The sequence below is a fragment of the Oncorhynchus mykiss genome, chromosome 16, assembly GCF_013265735.2.
Source record: "Oncorhynchus mykiss isolate Arlee chromosome 16, USDA_OmykA_1.1, whole genome shotgun sequence".
NCBI classification, from domain to species: Eukaryota; Metazoa; Chordata; class Actinopteri; order Salmoniformes; family Salmonidae; genus Oncorhynchus; species Oncorhynchus mykiss.
Genome location: NC_048580.1, coordinates 61,224,920 through 61,242,559, shown reverse-complemented (window position 1 = coordinate 61,242,559; position 17,640 = coordinate 61,224,920). Strand labels below are relative to the sequence as shown.

Below are 17,640 nucleotides of genomic sequence, written 5' to 3'. Positions count from 1 at the left end.
TTGGAGCAAGAAACATAAGCATTTAGCTGGACCTGCGATAGATAATATCTGCAAAATATATGTACACGACCAATACAATTTTATTTGATATGAAATCACATTACCACAGAGTTAAACATCATTCACCAACATCATTTAAGTCCATATCATATAGTAACTCTCTAACTTGATCCATAGCAAATTAAGAATGTGCAATGAAATGTTATTGTTCTAGCAGAATAAAAAGTTACAGTGCAATTTGCGTAGACATTTTTCAAAACAATAGCTAAGACATTCACTAGATGGCAGTATATGAGGGCAAATAGTATGATAGCACAGCCATAATTCTGGACCGCACACAACAAACCTCCACAACCCTTTTACTATTTTTAACTTCGCCAAAGCTTTTTTACATCAACAGAATGCAAGCCATCAAGTAAGCCTTGTGAACTGATGGGCACTGGTCCCAATTTCCATACAGTATGAATCATTACTTCCCAGGAGCTATATGAAGCTATTCAAAGGTGACAGTTATTGTCATTTATGACGAAGTACATTTTAAAAGCCATCCTATTCAACATGCGAGACTATTAGGGTCCCATCAATCGAAAAGCCTGATTGGTCAAGCGACGCACAGCGGGAAGCGTGAGATGTCCCCGAATTTATGCAGGGGTCCCATGGGATAGCCATCACACAGGCTCGGGGGAACAGATCACCAGCGGAGTCAGAAGTGGTTAGATAGTTGGGCAGAGTCTTTTACCCAGAGTGCACTGTAGGGTACTCACTGAAACGTTCACCTTGGTAAGCATAGCGGTCCGGAAGGGTAGTCTGTCATTCGTTTTGAGCCGCATGCATCACGCACCATCGAGCCGTCCCACTCTCCACGCACAGGCGCCTTGTACTCAGTCCTGTTTTATTCTTTCAGCGTGATACAGGGAGGAGAATCCGTATCAGCACACTGTGGAATCTAATGTGGATGCAAAACTCGGTTTTTAAAGATTCATGGGGATACTTTAGAGGAAATCTTGACGACCCTGCATGTTATCAGGTAAGATACGACTTTTGTATTATTGATTCAAGCGGTCACTTGTTATTTTTCTGGTGAATGTGCAGTGATTTGTTCAACTTCAAACACCTCTCATGTAATGTATTGCTGTGTCTTCTTCCTATTCTCAAATGCTGAACCATTTCAATTAGTGATAGAAAACTCCCTTGAGTTGTATATTGGACCATTCATGTAGCCTATGCCTATGTTTACCACATAATATATTAAATAAATGACAGAACACCTTTCTTTGTCTGACTATCATGGTATTTATTATTACATTTTTATAGTCTAGCATAAATGTGGTCGAGGCATTTTTAGACATTACAATTACACCTTTGTTTAATTGTTTCTACGATAAAAATGTGTTGCATACACACAGTATTCAAAGAAACCTGAAATGGTTGTTGCTATGTAAAGACACTGCTTTTGGCCTGAACTCCACGACATATGCTGCAATCCCGACAGATGCGTTCAATGAACAACAGTAGGCTAGTTTATTGGGATTGAGGAGACAATTGGCCCCTTGTTAATAGATGTCTTTATGATAATGAAAGATGACCCAGCTGCCTAGGCCAGTTCTAGCTACACAAAGATAGGTCTCTGGCTGGACTGAAAGAATAATGAGTTGACCCAAATGTATAGTGAAGTGCGCCAAGAAAAACTCTACTTCAGATTCCACCATCAGAATTTGATTTTGGCACATATGTATTTCTATACTGAACAAAAAGATAAACGCAACATGTAAAGTGTTCATCCTATGTTTCATGAGGTGAAATGAAAGATCCCATAAATTTGGACATATGCACAAAAATATTATTTCTCTCAAATTTAGTGGACAAATTTGTTTACATCCCTGTTAGTGAGCATTTCTCCTTTGCCAAGATAATCCATCCACCTGACAGGTGTGGCATATCAAGAAGCTGATTAAACAGCATGATCATTACACAGGTGCATCTTGTGCTGCGGACAATAAAAGGCCAATCTAAAATGTGCAGTTTTGTCACACAATAAAATGCCACAAGTTTTGAGGAAGCTTGCAATTGGCATGCTGACTGCAGGAATGTCCACCAGAGCTGGTGCCAGAGAATTGAATGTTAATTGATCTACTATAAGCCGCCTCCAACGTTGTTTTAGAGAATTTGTTAGTATGTCGAACCGGCCTCACAACAGTAGACCACGTATAAACACACCAGCCCAGAACCTCCACATCTGACTTCTTCACCTGCGGGATCGTCTGAGACCAACCACCTGGACAGCTGATGGAACTGAGGAGTATTTCTGTCTGTAATAAAAAACTAAATTCTGATTGGCTGGGCCTGGCTCCCCAGTGGGTGGGCCTTGTTTCCAAGTGGGTGGGCCTAAGCCTTTCCAGGCCACTCATAGCTGTGCCCGTTCCCAGTCATGTAAAATCCATAGATTAGGGCCTAATTAATTTATTTAAATTGACTGATTTACTTACATGAACTGTAACTCAGTAAAATCATTGATATGTTTGCATGTTACGTTTATACAGTACCTGTCAAATGTTTGGACTCACCTACTCATTCTATGGGTTTTCTTTAGTTTGACTATTTTCTACATTGTAGAATGAATGTGAATAACAGTGAAGTGTGAAGAAATCAAATAATAGTGAATAATAGTGAAGACATCAAAACTATGAAATTACATGGAATCATGTAGTAACCAAAAAAGTGTTAAACAAATCAAAATAGATGTTATATTTGAGATTCTTCAAAGTCGCCACCCTTTACCTTGATGACAGCTTTGCACACTCTTGGCATTCTCCTAAGCAGAGAGAGAATTGCAAGAGTTTTTTGTATAGCCTAACTAGGTACAACTAAGGGTAACAAACAGGGTTATTGTGTACAGAACAAGCTACCAAAAACACTTATCATTTGACTCATGCAATTGTTTTATACCAAGTATTTATTTTAATGAGCAATTCTGATGTAGTGGATTCTCTGAAATACACAGGACAGTATTGTTACATTGCATTGTGTGTGTGTGTGTGTGTGTGTGTGTGTGTGTGTGTGTGTGTGTGTGTGTGTGTGTCAACCATCATTTGTTTCATTGCGCTGTAGGCTCACAATTTCTCAACCTTCTTCAACCTTTTTCCATTTAGGAGAATTGTAATCCAGCAGAAGCATTACAGTGAACAGTTACAGTCAGGCATGTACAAAATCCCTCGATAGATTTGAAAATGTTTTAGTGATATTTGAGCATTCACTTACATTTATAATCTGGCCTTGGTTAAAATGTGGCAATGCTGCTACCAATATCAACATTCAGCTTGACGTTGGCATTAGAGGTCTGGATCTCATTCATACTGAAGCCTTCGCCCAAACAGGATATTTAATACTGTTCAAAGTCCTCTAAAATGTTGATGATTTATTTTTCTATGACATTCTGTGTGTGTTTACCAGATTTATCAAGGACGTCCACACCTAGTAAGTTAGGCCAATCATAGCACAAAAGGCACCATTGGATTTCAGTGGATCAATCACCATGGACTTTCCAGGACAATAAGGTCAATGAAATAACATCCACATGTGGATCGTCTGATTAGAGAAAGCTTGGTACAAACCAACACTCCCTGGTGCAATTGGAGATGAACAGAGCTTCCTGTATTCTGTTTTTGTGTCTGTTTTCAGCTTGGTAAATCCTACACTGCTGGAAACCTGTATGATGAGAGACATAAATCATGCATATCAATGATCCTATATCAGTCATATGGATTACCTTTCTCTATCTATTTTATCTCATCTTTCTGCAAGCTGAGTTTTTAACATGATCTAATTGTACCAGGAGATCTCTTGAGGTTTAGATCCTCATTTTTGAGAGTGACCTTGTATTAGTGCATGCTTATATAGTGTGCCAACATAGAAAACACAGTATTAGCTCCTGATTTAAATCATTCTCTGCCAGGGATGTTTGTTCATTGAGGGAATATGAGGATAGGATAGAATACCCCCATAGAGATACGTGAGCCAGACTCTCCCTGGCAGATCGTGAGGATCAATAAAGGACAGAACTGTGTGTGTGTGTCTGTGTATGTGCATGCGTGTGTGTGTTTGTTTGTGAGTGGGAGGGAGAGAGAGAGAAAGACAGAGAGAAGGATAATGTTTTCTGTGCCTGTATGTCTGTCTGTCTGTTTCTGAAAGAGAGAGAGACAGGAGAGAGAGAGGGAGGGAGAGAGACCATCAGGCATGGCTGACGCTCTCAGTCTGAATGTAATTCCTTAATGCACTCCAAAAATCAAAGATCTAATAAGGAGTGGAAGGGCCTCTTCAATAATGAATCCCAAGCAGCATCTCTGCAGCAGCAGCAGAGGAAGGGCTGAGGGCTGAGAGGACTCATAAATAACAGACTCTAGGCCTGACACATGCTTCTCCAAAGGCTGGGAATTGCTAACACCCTTCCTCATTTACAATCAGGCCCTGCCTGCACCGTCAGGGAGAAAAAGTACTGTCCCAGTAAATGGGAATGAAGTCATCAAGGTCTCTGTAATGCTATACAGTACAGTAGACAGTAGCTCTGCTTAATTATCGTAAGCTGCAGACCATGGCCATCTGTATGGTGACTGGTTAAAGACATGCTCCGGTGCTTTGGTGACTAAGAAAGTACTTTTTAAACCTCCCGCTTTGGGCTGGATGTGTCAATGTGTAGTTCATACATGGATAATCTTTGCGAAGAATTACTGTTTTACCTCAATAAGACACAAAATCCCTAGTTTGAAAGAGACTGTTTTCTTCCAGAGAATCTCTTTAATAGTGTTTCAGAAAAGGAGGAGAAGGAATATGTAGGTCTTGAGGGGATTTGTTTTTAAGGATGCAGGCTCATTAGGTGAAAGGGATACAAGCTAAACTGAGTCATACAGATTTTATTCAAAGATTCAATTTAAGCATTAAGACACGAAGGGGTGTGGTATATGCCAATATACCACGGCTAAGGACTGTTCTTTTTGCACGACACAATGCGGACTGCCTGGATACAGCCCTTAGCGGTGGTATATTGGCCATATACCATAAACCCCTGAGGTGCCTTATTGCTATTATAAACTGGTTACCAACGTAATTAGAGCAGTAAAAATAAATGTTTTGTCATACCCGTGGTATACGGTCTGATATACCAGAGCTGTCAGCCAATCTGCATTCAGGGCGCGAACCACCCCGTTTATAATCAATTGTTTTTTATTGTTCTATCCCTCATTATGTCCAGACTGTTGACTTGTATTAAAATATAAAGGTTCGAACCTGTTGACGTGACAGCAGAACATTAATAGTTACAGTCAGTTATGTTCAGTCTTGTATTATTTGTTGTCACAGGGGTTTTCATATTACACATATTTTTTTCTCTGTGTATTTGAGGCAAAAACCCTTGTAGCAATTAACCCATATTTACAGTAAGTCCATTAACCTGTGTTTGTTAGTGTGGAACACAATATTAGGAAGGTGTTCTTAATGTTTTGTACACTAGGTGTAGACTCTGTCATGACGTTGGCCTCTTTGGGTATAGCAAGCCCCATCCCCCTCTCCCTGCCTCCCCCTTTCCTCCTTCAACTAGGTTGCTGTGGTCAGAGAAACGTCGTAAATTCCTGAGGATCTCCTCATGGACACACAGAGAGAGAGTACATTTTCACAGAGGACAAAGGAAATCCTTCCACCTCACAGAACTTGAGGTACGAACAAATTTCATGTTCCGGAGAAAGTATAAAAGATCGGTGAAGAATCCAGCTACGAACTGGTCCGTCTGTCACAACTTGGGGAAGCTCATGGGAGACGGTGTGGCCACATTGCCATAATGCTGTTTATATAATAGCCTCAGATATGAGATTTACATCTAATTGTTTTATAAGATGAATGAGTGAGTATGATACTGTTTGTATAATTGTGTAATATGATTTTGGACTGTTTAATGAAGAAAAATACAATTCCCTTTTGATTTGAACTAAATCAGAGGACCGCCCCTGAGCCCAGTTAGGGTCAGGCCTCCTGGGACAGCCCTTTTTCGGCCCTTCCGAATAAAACCCCCACTCGGGTTTTCGATCAGCAGACCGAGCTTACCTCAATTACGAGATGGCTAAAGGTTGCAGACCATGTTTTTCTCCATAGGAGGACAAAGGTTGTAGACCATTGCTGAATCTTTTAACCATACCACGTGATTAAACTCTTAGACTATTGATACCGACCGAATAAGAACAAGTCTTTGATATTAATTACTAGTCTGCAGCTAGGAATTCGGTATCATTGAACGCGAAGAACGACAACCGCCGAAACATCCATAATATAACGAATGTCACTCTGAACTATCCCCTCTAACCACGACAGAGAGAGAGAGGGAGAGAGACGGACAATTATACAAAATAAATAAAAAAATAAAAAAATAAATAATAATAAAAAATAAAAAAACTTTTCACCAGCGATCAAGACGACACACAGAGCGTAAATATATATATTGATTGCAATTGTTCCCGAATGAGTGAGCTTTCATGTGCAAAGGATTAGCATTTAAATTGTTATAATTATCACTTTGTAGTGACTTCTTAGTCGACCCCGATGCCGCCATACCGGTTTAGCCCACTAGGGCACATTCTCATTTCATGTAACCACATTTACCTTGTTTGTTTGTTTATGCATTTCTGTGAATTACTTAGTTAGTAATAAATACATTATTTAAGACAATTGATGTATGGATGACTCATAGTGAAGACTGGGTTCGTGCAGATAACCAACAATTTATGACGTTTGGAATGAGACTAACGTGAGGTAAAGTAAATAATTCATTAATTCGAAGACTAATTGATCAGATAAAATATCTGAAAAGTTATTTTAGGAAATTATAACTTTGTAATCTGAATATTTTTCCTTGGTGCCCCGACTTCCTAGTAATTACGGTTACATGATTAATCAGTCTAATCGCGTAATAATAATTACAGGGAATCTTTGATAATAACTATCAGTCTTCAGTTAATGATAGTAAAGACACGACAACTCCAATTCCTCCCACATACTTGGCATCTTCAATGGAAATAGATTTTGTGTTGCAAGTACTGCTTTCTTTAGCACATATTTTGACAAGATGTGTGAGCCTTGTTTTTAGAGCTCCACTATGAAATACTACCGATTTGCAATGGATTGATACGTGAACCGTTTGTCATAAGGCTTGAGCAGTGCACAATAAAGGCAACTCAATTTTTAGACCATCTTGTTTGGCTATGAGGAGTTACTCTTTGCGAAATGCAACGTGATAGTCTTGCTCCCTTCACTATCCCAGGTATGAACCCGAATAGCTGACATAGCCGATGGGAGTTTCCCATGACAACACTTTCCTGTATTTAATGTGTCTCTGCTAGGCTCCTCACCCTTCACAGCCAAACCCCATCACTCCTCTGTAGATGCACTAAGGGCTCAATCCAATCTAACCTGCTCTGCGGTATTTACAGAGTAGTTCTTTGGTTAAATAAATCACAGATTGTTTTACTAATACTACTTGTAATAATAATAATTACGTGGGTGCGTATATTTGTCCTATTTCCCACATGTAGAAATATTTATTATACGCACGTGTGAATTGGAAATGTGTTTTTTGCATATCCAACTCATCATGAGACACTCTCGGTGAGATTACGGCCATGGTCGTCTACTGCTGCTGCTACTATTACTACTGCCGCTAATACTACTACTGCTGCTTCTACTACTACTACTGCTGCTAATACTACTACTGCTGCTGCTACTGATGCTACTGCTGATGCTGCTGCTGCTACTACTACTACTGCTGCTACTACTACTACTTCTACTACTACTACTGCTGCTACTACTACTACTGCTACTACTACTACTACTACTACTACTTCTACTACTGCTACTACTACTACTACTTCTACTACTACTACTGCTACTACTACTACTACTACTACTGCTACTGCTACTACTACTACTGCTACTGCTACTACTACTACTACTACTGTTACTACTACTACTGCTACTGCTACTACTACTACTACTTCTACTACTACTACTGCTACTACTACTACTACTACTACTGCTACTGCTACTACTACTACTACTACTACTACTACTACTACTGCTACTACTACTGCTACTACTACTACTGCTACTACTACTGCTACTACTACTGCTACTGCTACTACTACTACTACTGTTACTACTACTACTGCTACTGCTACTACTACTACTACTGCTACTACTACTACTGCTACTACTACTACTGCTACTGCTAATACTACTACTGCTACTGCCTCTTAAGTTGAATTAAATTCCAACTTAATGATTAAATTCCAATACCATGAGGATGGTTTATACAGGGCAGTATTTTGCCATTTTAAATCAGTCAGCAGACACTATTATGTAGACAGATTTACAAGCAGTGCATAGGCCCACAGTGAGGGGGCTGAACTGCTACAATACACACCACAGCACTTCAAAAGTAAGTGATGAGGATAGAGTAGTGTGTATATACGAAGGGCATGGGTCTTAGTGGCAGTAATCCGCTTTGCTCTGTGGAGACAGTCTACAAGGCAGTGAAGGTTTCTCTTTCAACCGGCCATCTGCATCAGCGTGTGTTTTTGCATCAGCGGATGGGGTGGAGATTGTTATCCCTCCCCCATCCTCAGCTGCTGAGCGCCTGAAATATTTAACATGGACTGCACTATTTTTGGATTTGTGCTCCGTTTGTTTTGAAGCTTATCTAATAATAACCCGTTGTGTTTCATCTCACCGCAAATGGTGTTTTTTGGTGTACGTATGCCATTCTCAGACTTGTTTGGTAAACTGAGGAAAAGTGTGTTTTACCAATGAGGGGTGTAATGCCATTGTCAATCGGATGCAAGGTTACTTTGAATGAGGGCAGAGGTTTAGAATGTACAGTATGTGGCGCCAAATGCCATTCCATTCTATTTAATGTGAAGGTATTTTAGTATTGTTTGTCCTTTTACAAAGTAAGTTGGTCTCTCGCTGACTGTTTTGGGCCTCTCTGGGCAAATTGTTGTGTTAGATTTCAGAACAACATATACACTGAAAGCACTGAAAGCTATCTCTCAAATGAAATCAAAGTTCTGAAGCATATGTTCTAGGTCTACTGTGCTGGAAAAGTCCGTCCGCACTGAAAATCCATCTTAAGATCAGTTAATCTAGTCATACTTCACAGTTCAAGCTTCTCCTTTTCTTGACTTCCTTTTTTCTGTGTGTCTCTCCCTGTCTCTGTGTCTCCTCCCCTCTGTCTCGCTCGCTCTATATATCTCTCTGTCTCACTCTCTTTCTCACGTTCTCTTTGTCTCTCTCCTTCTCTTTCTCTCGTTCTCTTTGTCTCTCTCTCGTTCTCTTTGTCTCTCTCTTGTTCTCGTTCTCTTTGTATCTCTCTCTCTCTTCTCTCTCCTCTCCTGACTGCTCTCCAGTGAGATGTCAGATTCTCTGACTCATGTTCTGGATCGGAGGATGGGAGGATGGGAGGAGGGAAGAAAGGATGAAAGAGCAGATGAAGAGGGGGAATGTCATTTTGAAGAAATGGAGAATGGCCTTCGTCCAGTGGGATAAATGCTTGAGTTAATACCTTGCCAAAGTGTATTCAGTACGATGCCAAAGTGTATTCAGAAAGATGTATGGTGCAAACACAAGCCCTCTAATAGGAGATGTGCCATTGGAAGTGAAGGCTAGCGTTGAACTACTGATTAGTAGATAGGAACCCGTTTTCCCAAAACAGAATCTGTCTGTATCAGCATTTAAAAAAAAAAAACAGTTAAGGATTACTCTATTTTCTAAGCCATCCGAAGTGATCTCTGATTCTCAAAAGATGAGATTGCATTAGAGCAGAACTGAAGCATGCTAGATGACTACAGTATAGAGATCATCTGCACTGGCACTGCTGTCCCCACTACAACCAAAGCCAGCATAATTGCAGCCTGTGACACTGTGTTGCTGTGTGTCTGGAACAAGCAGCCACTCAGAGCTAAGGGCTGACAACACAGAAACATGGCCTCTCTAATGATCAATAGCTATCTGGATGTTTGCCTTCCGTTGTTCTCTTCTCTCGTGCTTTAATGAGAGGAACTATGGTTTCCTTAATATTGACATCGGACACGCCTTGAAAGCAAATACCTTACGAGTGGCGTCATCACGTGATCACAGGAGTCGTTTGATATTGTGAATGTCAACCAGACAGTTAATTGCCAGCAAATGACAAATCCGTTTCACATGCATGAGCTAGCATGGATTGAGGGCTGACAGGACTGCACCAGACTGACAACCAGAGACAACTGTCATTTTATGTAATGACATAGTGTCATACTGACTTTATGGCGTCAGTTGTCAACCCAACTCATTAATAATACTTATAAAGCTCAAACACACCCTTCTAATGATAGTGTCAAAGGGGTGTCACTCTCTCCTCTCCAGCTTCATCTCATCTGATGTGTTTCTAAGGAGATGATGTCTTTCAAAAGAGTGGAGATGGATTGATATCTCTACCAGTTGCCATGACATAATGCATCCTTTCCCCTCGTTGATTCCCTGCGCTCTTAGAAAAAAGGGTTCCAAAAGGGTTCTTTGGCTGTCCCTATAGGAGAACCCTTTTTGGTTCCAGGTAGGACTCTTTTGGGTTTATTGTAGAACCCTCTGTGAAAGGGTTCTACCTGGAACCAAAGGGCGTTCTTCAAAGGGTTCTTCTACAGGGACAGCCGATAGATAGGAAGTCAGAGAACATGTTCACTGACTTCACTTGCCTGAGAATGAACTCAGATGACATGTTGAATATATTGCTTCAGTAAGAGCACACAGTGAGCTAAGGATCATATGGCTAAGGTGGCCAGCCAGCAGTGTACCAGGGCAGGGTTGCTGGACTCCTCTCTGCGGCAGTAAACTGGCTAAAGTAGGAGACAGTCAGGGGTCTTGTAACCCTCTCTAGGGGGCTGGGTTTGGCTGGGCAGGCAGGCACAGTTCCAGATTAATGCTGGATCTGATACAGAGGGAAGGATGGAAGTAGGAAGTCCCCCCTGTGCCGAGGCTTGACCCCTCCCGTTAGAAGTGACAGAGACTTTGAGAGATAAAACAGGGGTCTAAGTGACAGAGAAGGAGACAGAGACGCTGAGAGATCAAACACTGGTCTTTAATTTCAAGCCTCTTGTTTCTTTGCAGCCTCGTGTCTCTCTCTCTCTCTCTCCTCGCTCTCTTTCTCTCTCTCTCCCCCCTCTGTGGAGAGAAAGTCAAAAGCAGCCATGCTCAAGTAACGTTTTCATCCTTGAGGGTGAACTGAATGTCTTTAATGCTTTTAAGTTTAGAACTCGACTGAGTGTTTATTTCTAGAGTATAGACTTATATTCCACTTTGTTGAAAAAGCTTCACAGTTTTCATAGGGGCTTACAATATATTGGTAATACTGAGCAAACTTAAATAACTACTAGCCCTTTCCTGCAGTCAAATGACATAGTGGCCTCATGGGTGGAACGTTATTAATGTTATTTGCCAGCAGCATACCATCCTGCATCCCACTGCTGGCTTGCTGTTGAAGCTAAGCAGGGTTGGTCCTGGTTGGTCCCTAGGTGGGGGACCAGATGCTGTTAGAAGTGGTGTTGGGGGGCCAGTTGGAGGCAATCTTTCCTCGGGTCTTAAAAAAATATCCCAATGCCCCAGGGCAGTGATTGGGGACATTGCCCTGTGTAGGGTGCCGTCTTTTGGATGAGATGTTAAACGGTTGTCCTGACTCTCTGTGGTCACTAAAGATCCCATGGCACTTATCGTAAGAGTAGGTGTGTTAACCCTGGTGAACTGGCTAAATTCCCAATCTGACCTTCATACCATCATGGCCACCTAATCATCCCCAGCTTCCAATTGGCTCATTCATCTCCCCTGTAACTATTCCCCAGATTGTTGCTTTAAATGAGAATGTGTTCTTATCAACTTACCTGGTAAAAAAAATTGAGTTATATATAATCATATTTTTCATAATTAATAATCCTGATTTATGTATTTATTTTAATGCCAAAAAATCTGGTGATTCTATGTCAAACGATTTTGTTATATTTCAATCTTCTGTGATGTATATGAAGTGTAATATTTGGATGCAAACTCAAAATGTAATACATTTCAATTATATATCTGACATGGTACGGGTGTCTTCTTTTTTTAAGCCCATAACCATGTGTATGAGCTGTATACTTTTGTTTCAAAGTATATTTGTTTAAGATTACTTGGTGCTTATCAAAGATGTGACAGATAAAAGCAGCTGTCCTGCCATCCCTCGACACTGTATGACCCTGATTTAGCCCACTGCAGTAAAAGGTTAAAAGAGACTGGCCTCAGTTTTACATACGCATTCGATTTGACCCATTCGACCCATTTGACCCATTCGATTTGACCCAGTTGCTTAAGTACGTATTCCTCCAATTATGCTGAATATGTCTGGGCATGGCCCTGACATTGCTGAAGGCTGTGTACAGCTGCAGCTACAGACATGCTGTTGACACAGAAAATATCAAATAAGGTTTGGTTGTGTGAAATAGGTTATTTTGACTTGTGTTTACCAAATGGTGGATCAGGATCTGGACAACCTGTTGGGTTGTAGCCAAAGACTGGGTTGTACCTTTAAGGTTCAATTCCATCACTTTCAGTGTGTACCTATGGTACCCAATTGTACCTATGAAAGCCAAAGACAAATTGTACCTATGAAAGCCAAAGCCAAAGACAACATCAAATCATCACCATCCTCACTTTGTGTGGCAGATTATCTGTTCCAAAAGTCAACCCTGTCTGAATGAACTCTCCCCCTTTATCATTTGGCTTTTGATTACCCTGTCTCTCCTTCATAATTAGAGCCTTTACCCTTTCCCTCATGTTTGGACCCTACTGCAACACAAAGACAGGGCATTTTGATGGGTATGAATGATATCAGAGGAAATGGAGGAAGCGTGTTCCCTATAGACCTCATTAGGGTTTGGAGTGGACGAGTGATGCCATTAGAACCTAAGTGTCTGTCTGACCACTGTTGTTTGCTGAAGAGAAGCTGGTTGGGTTGGGTGCTCTGCTCTCTCTATAAAATAGGGAGGCGTATACTTTTCTGTTGGTTAATGTGGTGCCGAGGTCTCTCTGACCCTCGGAAATAGCGTTGGCAGTACTACATCATTTAAGACATGAATTATGAATATATTTAATGTTCTTGCTCTAACAATGGCAATGTTGATTTTATTTTAAAAAAAATGTTTACATTAACTCACTAGTTGTGCTTTTATTCAGTAATTCATCTTCAGGTTCTGGATTAATTCTGTCATTTCAGTTAACTCTAGAGGTTAATTGATATTGGGTTATTTTCAATTAATCCCTTGAAATGACTGAAATGGGATTGAAATAGAATTGATCCCTTCCAGCCCTAGTGTTGCTTATCTGTAGTACTAAAGGCAGTATGGCAGTTGCTGTGGCCCCTAGATGACTTTTTCCCTTCTAACATCTCAACAGCTGAGGACCTTGTGATCAAAGCCTATCCTCTCCCTTGTTAAAATTGGACACCCTCTCCCTTTGTGTGTTTGTGTGTGTGGTGGTGGTGCGGGGGTGTTATCATGTACATTTGAAGTTGGAAGTTTACATATACTTAGGTTGGAGTCATTAAAACTCGTTTTTCAACCACTCCACAAATTCCTTGTTAACAAACTATAGTTTTGGCAAGTTGGTTAGGACATCTACTTTTTTTTCACAACAATTGTTTACAGACAAATTATACCATTGTATCTAAATTCCAGTGGGTCAGACGTTTACATACACTAAGTTGACTATGCCTTTAAACAGTTTGGAAAATTCCAGAAAATGATGTCATGGCTTTAGAAGCTTCTGATAGGGTCAATTGGAGGTGTACCTGTGGATGTATTTTAAGGCCTACCTTCAAACGCAGTGCCTCTTTGCTTGACATCATGGGAAAATCTAAAGAAATCAGCCAAGACCTCAGAAAAAATATTGTAGACCTCCACTAGTCTGGTTCATCCTTGGGAGCAATTTCCAAACGCCTGAAGGTACCACGTTCATCTGTACAAACAAATGTACACAAGTATAAACACAATGGGACCACGCATCCGTCATACCGCTCAGGAAGGAGACGCATTCTGCATCCTAGAGATGAACGTACTTTGGTGTGAAAAGTGCAAATCAATCTCAGAACGACAGCAAAGGACCTTGTTTAGATGCTGGAGGAAATGGGTACAAAGGTATCTATATATCTCAAAAGTACACAAAGTATCTCAAAAGTATACACAGTAAAAACAAGTCCTATATCGACATAACCTGAAAGGCCGCTCAGCAAGGAAGAAGCTACTGCTCCAAAACCACCATAAAAAGCCAGACTATGGTATGCAACTGCACATGAGGACAAAGATCGTACATTTTGGAGAATTGTCCTCTGGTCTGATGAAACAAAAATAGAACAGTTTGGTCATAATGACTATCGTAATGTTTGGAGGAAAAAGGGGGAGGCTTGCAAGCCGAAGAACACCACCCCAACCTTGAAGCACGGGAGTGGCAGCATCATGTTGTGGGGATGCTTTGCTGCAGGAGGGACTGGTGCACTTCACAAAATAGATGGCATCATGAGGTGGAAAAGTATGTGGATATATTGAAGCAACATCTCAAGAAGTTAAAGCTTGGTCACAAATGGGTCTTCCCAATGGACAATGATGCCAAGAATTTGTATTTATTTTACCTTTATTTAACTAGGCAATTCAGTTAAGAACAAATTCTTATTTTCAGTGACAGCCTAGGAACAGTGGGTTAACTGCCTGTTCAGGGGCAGAACAACTGATTTGTACCTTGTCAGCTCGGGCGTTTGAACTTGCAACCTTCCAGTTACTAGTCCAACGCTCTAACCACTAGGCTACCCTGCCGCATACTTCCAAAGTCGCAAAATGGCTTAAGGACAACAAAAGGTATTGGAGTGGCCATCACAAAGCCCTGACCTCAATCTCATAGAAAATTTGTGGGCAGAACTGAAAAAGCGTGTGCGAGCAAGGAGGCCTAGAAACCTGACTCAGTTACACCAGCTCTGTCAGGAGGAATGGGCCAAAATTCCCCCAACTTATTGTGGGAAGCTTGTGGAAGGCTAGCCGAAACGTTTGACCCAAGTTAAACAATTTAAAGGCAATGCTTCTAAATACTAATTAAGTGTATGTAAACTTCTGACCCACTGGGAATGTGATGAAAGAATAAAAAGCTGAAATAAATCCTTCTCTCTACTATTATTCTGACATTTCACATTCTTAAAATAAAGTGGTGATCCTAAATGACCTAAAACGGGGGATTTTTACTAGGATTAAATGTCAGGAATTGTGAAAAATTGAGTTTAAATGTCTTTGACTAAGGTGTATGTAAACTTCCGACTTCAACTGTATGTGTGGGTGTGTACGCGTGTGGTGTGTGTGAACAGTGAAGTGGTCTACCTTGCACCCTCTGCCCTTACACAACTTGTGTATGCAAGTTGACACCCTTTCCCCTCTGTGTGTCTAAGAGGGAAACCCTATATTATCCCTCTGGATACCCTATACCCCTCACCCTTTATATTCACAGTATGCAGAGGGAACCCTGTTTCTTTTCTCTCCAAGGTGATGAGGTATGTCCCCATTCCTCACTCCCTCTGTTCCCCCTCTGTTCCCCTTGGCTTAGGCCCAGATCCAGAGCCATGCCCAGGCCTGCTGTTGTGTCGCTGTGTTAGTGCCATCCTAGTCTCAGAACTGGTGTCCAATCGGTGAGACAAGTGGGTCAAACACCATTATTTTCATCTTCAGCAGTCTCTCAGGCCACTCCTGGAAACACAGAAAGAGAGAAAACAATCAGTGTCGAGGGATGGCAGGACAGCTGCTCTTCTCTGTCACGTCTTTGATGTGCGCTCCAAGAAAGGAGAGAAGAAAAAACAATGCAACAAAGACATTTTGAACTTTTTGGTAAAGGGGCCTAAAAATGAGTAGCTATACTTGTTAGTGTAATAACCAAGAGGAAAGTAACATGTATTTGGGGGTTCTGGGAATGTGTTTATGATATATGTTTATGATACTTTTTACTTTTTTTGTGAATATTGAGATCGAATCACAATTGAATAAATCATCAGACTGTCCAATTAGACAGAGCAACACTACTGTGTGAGGTTCAACGAACGTACAGAGAGACAGACCTACAGGACTGTGTAGCTGCTGTCCACCCTGCCTCTGCCTTGTCCTCACCCTGCAGTGCAGTCTGGTACCTCTCTAATTCCCCTGCCCTGAGTTCTGAGTAGAACTGAGTTTTAATTTAGAACAGAGGGGCTTTGTTCATTCTGGAACACTGGTGCTTGGGATTCTGAGAATGGGTTAGTTCAGAGGCTCATCACACCGCCCCCTCGCCTCACAGACACATAGCACGTGCCTTGTTATCAGCCCAGAGAGCAGCACATAATGATCCCTCCAACCATTCTCCTAATGCAATAAAGTGCTAACTTTTTAGCCGTGCCCTACAGCATAATGAAGTTAGCGCGCCGTTACGTAAATGTGTGTGTCATGATAATCAGATGTGTTTTGGAGCATGATGCACGCAGGAGTAAACTCTGCATTTTGTCCCTTTCAAAGATAAGAGAGGGAATGTTTGCTTTTCAGTTCATCTGTGGTCAGCGCTTGGGCCACTATTTTGTGTAACATCTTGGACATAATTGTGTGAGGCTTTAATATAAAGGAGTAAATTACCCTAGATAATGTTGTCAAGTCAATCCATTGTGTCTCTTTAAAAGCAGATAAAGTTGTTTCTAGCCCAGTTCATACCTTATCACCGCCACTCTGCTTTGCTCTCTGGCCGTTGCTGACAGGCCAGCATTGCAAGGCTGTGCCGTGGTAATTAATCGGACACCACAGGCTTAGGCAAGTAGCAGCCAAGCTACCACATGATAGTCAGAGAGGGATGGCATGTTAGGTTTAAAGAGCGTCTGCATGCATACTGTACATAAATAAACAGATAGCTAGCAGCCCATGCTATTAAACCTGTCTAGAAGGGGCCTCTGAGGAATAGCATTTTGTCAAACAGCAGACTCCTTTTGATTAACCATGATCTCCACACATATGACATACTCTAGGTTAGAGGCAGGTTGCCTGCACAAAAACAACATGGACACTTACAAAAATTCACCCCCACATGCCGCCCTAAAAGAGTTTGAAAAATGTATGAAGCGATGTGAAGAGGCAGGTTAAGAAACAAGGAACCTGCTTGAAGTCGGAGGGAGCGATTGTGTTTCTCAGTGATGTCTTAATCAGTAGGCCAGCAGCAGCATACCTGGTGTTGAAGGCTAGGTGGAATGCACTTGGCTGACGGTCAGCAGCGTTCCTATTAAAACAAGTGGCCTTGAACAAACAGGGACGATGGGATATGCGAGCCACTCTACAGGGGACAAGTGCAGAACAGAATCCATATGCAGGCGACTGCAGCGTCAGCTGGACTGCTCTGACTTAATCAGAAAACATCATACAAATTAGATGTATCATTATTAGTGTTAGTGCAGAGGGCTGGGGCTATGTGTGTGTGCATGTGGACTGCAGTACAGTGCCAGAGTTTGGGTCGATTCTAATTCATTTCAGGAAATGAATACAATTTCATACATCACTTGAAAAT

The 17,640-nt window shown here is 41.3% G+C and overlaps 1 protein-coding gene across 3 annotated transcripts in view; it reads left to right on the top strand.

Moving 5' to 3' along the window:
• Positions 1 to 682: 682 nt before the first annotated feature.
• LOC110492499 (poly(rC)-binding protein 4) overlaps positions 683 to 17,640 on the top strand; it is a 79,906-nt gene continuing 62,948 nt past the window's right edge. Inside the window, exon 1 of one of the 3 annotated variants that reach the window (XM_036947494.1) lies at positions 683 to 1,027. The gene's annotated coding sequence lies outside the window, so the exon portion shown is untranslated. The remainder of the gene's footprint in view (positions 1,028 to 17,640) is intronic. The other 2 variants (XM_021566878.2, XM_021566879.2) reach the window with 2 other exon arrangements.